Consider the following 10,322-nt stretch of genomic DNA (forward strand, 5'->3'; position numbering starts at 1 on the left):
CTCGTTATTTTCTATCCGGTTGTTTTGATTTTGCAACCCCTGTGAAATAGAGGTTAGTAATTGCATAGCTTGATTACTTTCCAAAGACGTACCTGAATGAGATGATGCCGAAGGTTGTTGAGATTGTTGGGGTGCATACGGCTTGGAATAAAAACCAGGGGGGTTTGGCCTAAATCCTCCTTGTTGGGCAGTTTGTTGTGGCTCCCTCCATTTGAAGTTTGGATGGTCCCTCCATCCGGCATTGTAAGTGTTCGAGTATGGGTTGTTTTGATTTTGTCCTTGGAAACCAATTGCATTGGCGGATTCCCACCCACCATTCTCGATTAGTTGAGGGCAATTGTCGGATGGATGCCCTTGAATTGAGCATACGCCACAAACTTGGTGTTCTTGTGCTTTTGGACCAATCACAACCTGAGAAACAAGAGAAGTAAGATTAGCAAGCTGTGATTGAATTTCAGAAATAACACTCACCTCATTTACACTTTGTTGCCGTGGGCCTTCCCTTTGGCCCACTCCTTCATATTGTTGAGCGTTGAGCGCTCGGTTGGCTATGAGCATCTTGGCATCCCTTGGTGTTTTGTCCACCAATGCTCCTCCTGCTGATGCATCAAGCATTTGACGTTCGATAGGAAGAAGGCCCTCATAGAAGTATTGAAGGAGAAGTTCCTCCTTCATTTGATGTTGAGGACATGAAGCTACAAGGCCTTTGAAGCGCTCATAATAAGCCGGGAATGTCTCACCATGGTTCTGTTGAATACCACTAATTTTCTTCCGTAGGAGAATCACTCTCGAAGTAGGGAAGAATTTCTCCAAGAAAGCACGCTTCATACTCTCCCACGAAGTCACAGTTCCCGGGGCTAGTTCGTAGAGCCAATCTTTGGCCTTGTCCATAAGTGAAAATGGAAAGGCCTTCATCTTCAGTATACTCCCATCCACATTGACGGGGGTCATGCTCGAACAAACCACCTCGAACTCCTTCAAGTGTTTGTTGGGGTCTTCCATAGACAAGCCATGGAATTTCGGAATATGGTGTAACAAACTGGATTTGAGTTCAAATTCGTCAGTCTTCCCCTCTGCAGCCGTGGGGTATTGGATACAAAGAGGCAATGCATTATCCAAACCCGAGGCCGAAAGCTCCTTGATGGTTCTATTATCTGCTGCCATGGCTTGTTCTTCTTCAAAAATCTGATCCGTGGGCTTTTCTTCTACACCGACTTCGTCTTCTTCAAGCCCAGGTTGTGGTGGAGGTTGTGGTGGCTCTTGTTGACTCCTCGTTCTCCTCAAAGTGCGTTCAAAATCACCGTCAAAGTCGGAGATGTTCTCTATAATAGGCCGAGAGCTACGAGTCATACACAGTACCTAAAAAAAAAAAAAAAAAAAAAACAAGGAAACAAACAAACTAAGAATTTGAAATAAGAATGCACGAAAAACAAAATATAAAAATAAAGACAAAGGATTAGCAAAGTTGCTAATCCCCGGCAACGGCGCCAAAATTTGGTGCGAGAATTACTTGACACTCAAATTAAACCCTCGTTTGACAATTGTAGTAGAATGGATAAGTGAGGGATCGTTCTAGACCGGGGATTAGGAGGGCTTGCTAAAACCTTCTAAATTGACTTAAAAACATAAAAACTAAATTAAAATACTCTTAACAAGACTACTATGACTCAGAATGGCTTTGAAAAACTCAAATTGTCTAAAACAATCAAATTGACTCAAATAGAAGCTAGAACTTGATTTAGATGAATTTGCATTTATTTATGACTCCAAAAGCTTAAAGATACAAAAATAAAACATATACGAATGATTAAGACTTAACAAAATAGGGGGGGGGGAATTGTGGTTGGACGATATTAAATTAAAAAGACAGAATATAATTAAAGGCAAAATGTAAATATGAATAAAAATATGGATGATGGAATAGCCAAGGGGTTCTTCTCCACACATGTTACACTTGCATACAAAATTGATTCTCAGTTGGTCTTTCGATAAGTTGTGAAACTCAATGCTCCAAGTTAATTAGGTCCGCTTAAATTAACTTTCAGATTTCCCTAGATTCGTTGGATTGAATGGAATACGCATTACAACCAAATTATTCTTAATCAAAGTCCCTAACTATGGAATACGCATGATAGAGACATTCAACAAAGATCATTAAGTTCAACGGAAATCATAAACATTGACGAGGCATTCGTTACTATGGAATACGCATGAAACTTATGCCAAGAATTTGTTTAACGCGATTGTTTATAAGCAACCTCCACTACTTGTGAATATAAGTTCATAACGATTAGATGAAATTCACTTATATTCTAGCGTCATATTCATGCATGAAAATTAAGCGCGCATTCTTAATAAACATTCATAAATAAATTATCAATCAAACGGTTAAACAAATTGAATCCACAACTTATGAAATTCCAACGAAAGTTAATCAATTCATAATGCAAATATAAACATAGTTTTGAATCACCCCCTAGCTAAAGGGGGTTTAGTTCCTCATAAGTTTGAAATCAAAGAAACCCCTAAACATTCCAACAACTCAAACTTGAATTGTATGAACGTTTAGGCACTCTTCTCTTCCACTCTCATACGTACAAAACAAAGAGAATTAAATTTAAACTTTGAAATCAAAGAAACACCTAAACATTCCAACAACTCTAACTTGAATTGTATGAACGTTTAGGCACTCTTCTCTTCCTCGTTGTTGTAGCACAAGGTCTAAGGGGAGCTTTGGGGATTATGTGAAGTGTTTTGGAGGGATGGGAAGTGGTTGGAGATGGAAGAAAAGATGCAAAATGGAAAGAAACTCACGGCTAGGGAAGGAATGGAAGTGTTTGTGGTGTGTTGTGTATGAAATGAGATGCTAATTGAATGAATGAATGCAAGGGTATTTATAGGAGTAGTGGAGGGAACATATGGCTATGTCATTTGTAGGTGAAGTAGGTGGATGTTGTAGGTGAAGTAGGTGGATGTTGTAGGTGAAGTGGATGTTGTAGGTGAAGTAGGTGGATGTTGTAGGTGAAGTGGGTGGATGTTGTAGGTGAAGTAGGTGGATGTTGTAGGTGAAGTGGATGTTGTAGGTGAAGTGGATGTTGTAGGTGAAGTAGGTGGATGTTATGTTAAGTGATAAGTGATAAGTGATATGATATGTGGTTATGATATGATAAGTGGTTAAGTGGTGATGATAAGTGATAAGTGATTAAGTGATATGATATGTGGTGATGATAAGTGATAAGTGCATGTGGGTTAACTAATGAAGGAAATGCATGTGCAATGACAATGTGTTAGAATGGATGTGTGTTATGCATGGCATGATTGGGATTAGGAAAGGTTTAAATGTCCTAAAACTAAAGAGAACAAGGTTCCAACACTTTGGCTCCAATTAGGTCTTCAATTTCGTCCAACACTTTGGCTTCAAGCATAAGCTATCCGTCCTTAGCCCAAAAGTGCTCCAAAAGTCTCCAAAATGCATCTTTTTGCTCCTTTAGCCCTTTGGACCTACAAACACACGAAAATAGCTTAAAGTACTAAAATAACTAAAGAAACATAACGTAAATGTACGAGAACAAGCCATTTAAGTCGCATAAATATGCTCCTATCAGATGGTCTTCTTTTATTGTTAAGAAGAGTCTCCTGCTTTCATTCGTGGTCGATGTGGGACTCTATGAGCTTTATTCTGACGTTGACATGTACCGTGCTATGATTGGCATCCTGGTTGAAGGGAAACTATTGGCGCTTTGGTAGGGTTGGCTCAGCATGAACCTCTCAGTGGGTCCTTGAAGGTATGAAATTGACCGGTGCTTGATAGTTTCGGGACTGGTCAAGTATGGTACTAACAAATATAAAACTAATATATATATACACACACATATACATATATGGTGAGCCAGCTCACTAACCCAGGAGAATTCGAACCTAAAATTTGCTCCAAAAATGAGGTTTGGGTTAAAACTTATATTTGGCCCGAGAGTTGGAACAAGTTGGGGTAGATTTCGAACCTAAAATTTGAGTTTTACTCCAAAGGTGTAGGTAACAGTTCTAAAGGCTCAAGAACCATTGTAAAATGCTAAGATTTCAAATGTCTATGAATTTTACAAGTTGAGTCTCACTCACCAATGCAATGTCTTTGATCAATAATGTACCAAATACCTTTGGACAAACTATATCTACATGAATGAAAAATGGGTTTTGACCATATATGTGTATAAACCATGCATAAACCTGCGAGACCAACCAAACAATCAAGTGTAAGTGGTGGATTGCTCTAATAATTAGAGTTTTTTTTTTTTTTTTCCAACTCAACATGTCCTGAATTCAAACTCTTTTCCTTCTATTGGTGTAAATTAATTTAATAATATTACTTGTAATAAATAAATAAAAACCAAGCAATCAAGTTACAAGGGGGCCAGCACAACAAATTAAAACTTGGGCCACAACATTAAAACTTAATCTATCAAGAACCCATGAAATAACAAAACTGGTTACAACACGAAGGCCCATAATTAGAGCAGCCACATTTCTCTAGATATGACCTCCTCCTCAAATAATCCAAGACGGTTAAGACACTTGAATAATTTAGAGGTTATTTGATTAATCATTTCGTTTTAAGGAAAACTAACGAAAAGTAAAAAAAAAAACTTTAGTTTTAATGAAAAATGACTAATAAAGGTGTAGTGAATAGTATCAAAGAAATGTAAAAATGTGGTATTTCGTTAAAAGTGAACAGTACCCGGAGTGTTTCGTTAAAACTCCTTTGGTTTTAATTTTTAATTTTAATTTTTTCGTGCTATGGATATATTAAAAAAAGGAAAGTGATTTTTGCACACTATATTTTACTTCTCTCACATCTATTTTTATTTGTGGCCATCTGTTGGGGGACTTATAGGTTGAGATGGACTTAGGCTTTGAGAATGTCCTCTTGTCTCCCTTGGTTTGATTTCGTACCAAGTTTCGGAATATCTCGAAAGAGTTATCTTGTCTTAGGAAATATCCTGGTTAGATCAATGACTCAAAGATGAGCATGATTGAACAGATAAGGACTTGTTCAAGAAAAGCGTGGTGTAGAAGCTAGAAGTTCATCAATTTGCATGAAAGAGAGAGATTGGATGGTTGTATAGTGTTTTTTGTGGATAATCTAGGCTTCCTAAGGTGGTGGCAGGGTTTACAATGGCTGGGGTACTTAGAAGAAGGATATGGAAAAAACTAAGGTCGCAAGGTGGTGTTTCTGAGCTTCTCTTGTTCTCTACGTGAAAAATGGGGGAATTGGAGGACCCCTCTCTAAGGTTCTCCTGCTATATTCGTAGTTGAATGATCCCTTCACAAGGAATCTCTATTTTGGACTTGTTTTTCTCCCCCCTTTCTCTCTAGTTCTCTTGCTACCCCTTATAGGTGTAAGGATGACAGACTCTCGGACCTGGCATGTCTTTTTCTTGAGGCGCAACTTTCCACATGCGCTACTTTTACACTATGTTTAGATGAAGAAATTTAAGAATTTTAAAGAATTTTAAAGAATTTTAAAATGATGGAAATTGAAATGCCGGGATTTTATTTTCTAGAATTTGTGAATTTCCTTGTTTGGTTAACCAAAAAGAACAAATGAATTGAATACGGAATTTTTTATTTTTAAACTCTCAATCATAGAAATTAGGAAATGACACTTATTTACATGGAATTTGAACTTGGGAATTGGAGATCCCAAATTCCAAGTTTTCTTTTTCCACGCGGAAATTCTAAATTTCTATGTTTATGAATCCAAACAAAGGAATTGGTACATGTCAATTTATAAATTTTGACTTTTATCCAAATTCTAAGTTTATTTCCCTCATCCAAACATAGTGTCAGTAGCACACCTTATGGTTTTCGCACGTTGAACTTCTACGTAAGCTGGGAAGAGAAAGTCCGCATTAAATGTCTGTTTTGAAGTGCTTTCACGTGAACTTAGGAATGGAATCTGGTTTGGTCCTAACTGAACTAGCTAGCTTGCTAGGGAAATAGGTAGACTAGGCTTATTCTCTCTCAATACCTGCCTACGTGGACATCAAAGGTTATGGGCTAGGATCTTTGGGCTCCCAAGTAGCCCAAAGTCTTCCGTAACCTGGATCCCACATAAGCCCGATGAATTCCTGTAACCATCCGCACCACAATTCACTTGACAAGCCCCGAGTATGTGACTTGGGCTTATTTCAGCATGACAATCAGCATGGCTTGGTTTATGAATATCCGGTTTAACTACCGTAGCATGGCATGTTTGTAAATATATTTCTTCCTTGATCCCGCACCTTTGCACGTATTTGGGCTCAAACATGGTCTTGTACAACAATTGGGTTTCGAGGCTTGGTCGGACTTGTTCGTGACATTTTTGGGCCTCAGCACCATCATATCAAACATAATCAAAATTAACGATTATAATTAAACACGGGTACATAAGTGGCTAAAAAGAGTGCGTCAAAAAAGAAAGTATATGATACTTTTTGGTTAATTTGAGGCTCCCAGATTTCATTTACTATTTAGGATGTGTTAATGGAGTACCTCTGTTAATGATTTACTATTATATGCAAACTTTTATTAAATCTCTTTACAACTCTCATGTGATGCATTTCAAAGCTGCCCTCCTATTTATTTTGTCATCCATTATTTACAAACTTTACCTCAAATCCTTTGAGAATTAAAAGTCTTCACCCACATATCAAGTTTCCGAGCAATCAAACACACAATTAAAACATGTGACTTGTAGGTGGTTAAATGTATAAGAAGTTTATTCGAAACTTTATTTCAGAACACAAATATTAAATTTACCATATTTTATATATACTCCATTTGTAACACTTATTTAATAGATGTGTGAAATCTACTTGTGGTGGGCATTATCACTATTAAAAAGATAATGCAAATGTGATACATTAAATATAATAAGTATAGAATTACTCATTTAGGATGACAGAATACATTGAAAACTGTGTTATTATTGTCTAAAAAAGAAGAAGAAGAAAATTTGAATTTGATAAATTTATTCATATCCCATCTCTCGATTGATATATATATAGGCAACGATTACATACTTTGGGGCCACTCGCGGACATGAATATGATCTCCTCCAAGCTTGGAACTTCCCACCATCTTCTGTTTTGTTTATTTATTACTCCAAGAAATAGAAATATAAAGAGTACCCACTTCCCCCCAAATCAGACAAATCTTGGCCATGCCATCTTATATGTTATATCATATATTTAATATTCACACTTTCATTCTTTTTATTTTTATTTTATTTTTTTAATTTTTAGAGACGATATGATTTTCATTCAATGCCATAAATAGGCTACTCGGTATAAGCGATGAAGATATCCTCCTCAATTAAATAACAAATCAAAGAGAGAGTTTCATCAAACCAAGTACAATCAACCTTGAATGGAGTTCAATACGAACAATCTTATGGGCAACAGAGTTTGCTTGACGGCGGACATGGAATGTAGCTTCAGCTGTCAGTGTCCCAATTGCCTCTACCGCATAGTCCCTTACGAGCTGGTTACTTTCCTTTCCTCCTCTAAATTAAACCACTACCAAACTTCACCTTTTGAATTCAAGAAGCATATAGTTCTTGAAAGTTTCCCTCCATAATTGTTATTAGTTTATGGTTTATGTGAAATTATGCAGATGGATCAATTTAAAGTTCATTAATCAAGATTTACATTGGATCTCTAATTGTTACACATTACTACCTCTCTATTATTGCAAATACGCAAAACGATGAAAAATGTATCAGATTTTTCTTAACGCCAAAGCCAAGTGGACTACAACTCCTTTCATTTGGTGAAGGATCCATACGATTGACGTTGTGCAGAGTAAATGAATGATAGAGATATAAAGATGTCAGGGCTAAAATACCAATAAGTGAATATGTATACAAATAAGGGTGTGGTATCTACACATCCCTTTTTACTTTTTACACATATCTTGTTAATTTATGTTCGTTGATTTTTTTCAATTCATCCGATTCGATAGCCGAAAACTAAAAAGATGTAGGAGAAGTAAAAAGAGATGTTTGGATATCACACCCTTACAAATAAATGGGTGATCATTGACAAAATCAAAGCTGGAAGTGTAGAAAGAGAAAACCAAAAGTGTGAAAATCACTATCCTAATACGATCACTGCTCTCCAATAGTGGGGCAATAGTGTATTGACCCTAACGACATTTATTTCAAAAGTATTTACCTTCACACCCTATGTTAGCGTTTGAACCCTCCTTTGTATTCTTTTGTGCGTTCCAAGAAGGGATGAGGTGTTAAAAACTTATTTGTATAATATTAGGCGTTTCCAAATAAATGTGAATTTGCCAATGAGTCTCAACTCTAATGAAAAAAAAAATGGAAGGAATTGAAGGTAAGAAAATAGGTGTTCTCATTTTACTTTGAAAACAAACAGATTACAAAAGCCAATATCCAAATCTCACCATATCTGTTTATGCATACATATATAAGTTTTTATCACAAATGACCCCTAAAATTGAACTACTCAATTAAGATGGTATCTGAAATTGAAAATCGATCAATGTAATCTCTGAAAATGGGTGTCACAAATCAATGTGATCATTCCGTCATAACTTCGTTGAATATTCTGTTATATGATGATGTGTCGCTTAGCTAGGTCCCACAAATATAATTAAATATTGTCATATAAATTAAAAATATTTAAATAATGAAATAATAGCTAGGTCCCACAAATATAATTAAATATTGTCATATAAATTAAAAATATTTAAATAATAAAATAAAAAAATTTATTTTGTGTAATTAAAACTTAAAAAAATAAAAAAAATAAAAAATCATCATCTTCCCATCTTGATTATGAAGATAAGAATGATGGAGATAACAATTAAGCAAAGTTTCAACTGTGGATACAAAGTCAAGCAAACAAGATCAAGCAAAATCATACTTTGTGATTACAAAGTCAAGGGTCTATTGTATAGGCACTCATTGTTGTATAGCCTAGCTTTTATTATATGTCGTTGGGAGCTGCTGCCTTTATTGCATGAGACTCCAGCACTCCTATATAAGGAGTTTCTTGTACCATTTCTAAGTGAGACAGATAGACATATTATTTCTCCAAAACAAAGTTTAATTATAAGTTTTCAAATACCATTCTCTTCATGGTATCAAGAGCCATTTGTCTAACGACAAACCTCTGACTGTAGTTTTTTTTCTTTTTTCCTCTTCTGCCTTACCATCTTCTTAACTTTTCTTCAGCTTCCATGGCCGCTTCTTCTCTTCTTACCAGCTCCCTTCCTAATATTTCCTATTTGGTTTCCATCAAACTTGATCGAACCAATTACATGTTGTGGCTTGCCCAATTTAATCCCTTACTTAAAAGTAATGATCTTGTTGGCTATGTTGATGGTACAAAAACATGTCCAACCAAGTTTCTTGAGGATGCTACTACTCTCAATCCCGAGTACGTGACTTAACAGCGACAAGACCAACAATTGATGAGTTGGATTAACTCAACTTTGACACCAAATGTGTTTTCCATCGTCGCAACTTGTGACACGTCCGAAGCTATTTGGGATACTTTGAAAACACGATTTGCTTCTCAATCTCGCACCCGTGTTCTTCAACTTAAGCACCAGATGCAGTCCACTAAAAGAGGTAACATGTCCATTACAGATTATGTTGATAAATTAACTAACTTTGCTAATCCATTGGCTCTTGCGGGAAAGCCTATTGATGATGATGATCTTATGGAGCTGATTTTAAATGGTGTTGGTCATGCTTTCAAAAGTACTGTTACTTCAGTTAAAGCAAGAGAAAATCCTATGAGTCTTGACGATATGGTTGCTTTGCTCTTGAGCGCTGAAAGTCGTATGGAAGACTATAGCACTACTTTCAGTCCTGATCACACTACTACAACTCTCTTTGCACCTTATGGCTCTTCTATAAATCATGGTCATGGAACCATACTTCACCGTGGTAATGGTCTTACGTCCTCATTCCGTCGTGGTGGTTTTCAAGGTCATGGCTCCTTTCATGGTCGCGGTGCTGGTAATCGTTTTGTTGGTCGTCGTGGTGGTTCAAATGCGGTTTGTTTCATGGTGGATCCAGTCGCGGCTCATTTCAGAGTCAAGGAATTCTTCCTACACCTATTGTTGCTTTTCCTCGCTCTTCCTATCTTCCCAACCATGTTGCGGTTGCTCATTTATCTTCTGGATATCGTAACATTGGTTATTCCTCTAATGGTTGTTACTATTGTGGTGATCATCGTCATTCTACTACAAACTGTTTCAAGTCTTCTTTTTCCGAAGGCTGATATCCATATTCACAATCTCAT

The 10,322-nt window shown here is 36.5% G+C and overlaps 1 pseudogene; it reads left to right on the forward strand.

Annotated features, from left to right (window-relative positions):
- LOC148690656 (uncharacterized) overlaps positions 1 to 9,462 on the forward strand; it is a 62,483-nt pseudogene extending 53,021 nt beyond the window's left edge.
- Positions 9,463 to 10,322: the final 860 nt, after the last annotated feature.

This window comes from Pyrus communis, chromosome 15 (genome assembly GCF_041283825.1).
Source record: "Pyrus communis isolate YQ-2024b chromosome 15, ASM4128382v1, whole genome shotgun sequence".
Classification (NCBI taxonomy): domain Eukaryota; kingdom Viridiplantae; phylum Streptophyta; class Magnoliopsida; order Rosales; family Rosaceae; genus Pyrus; species Pyrus communis.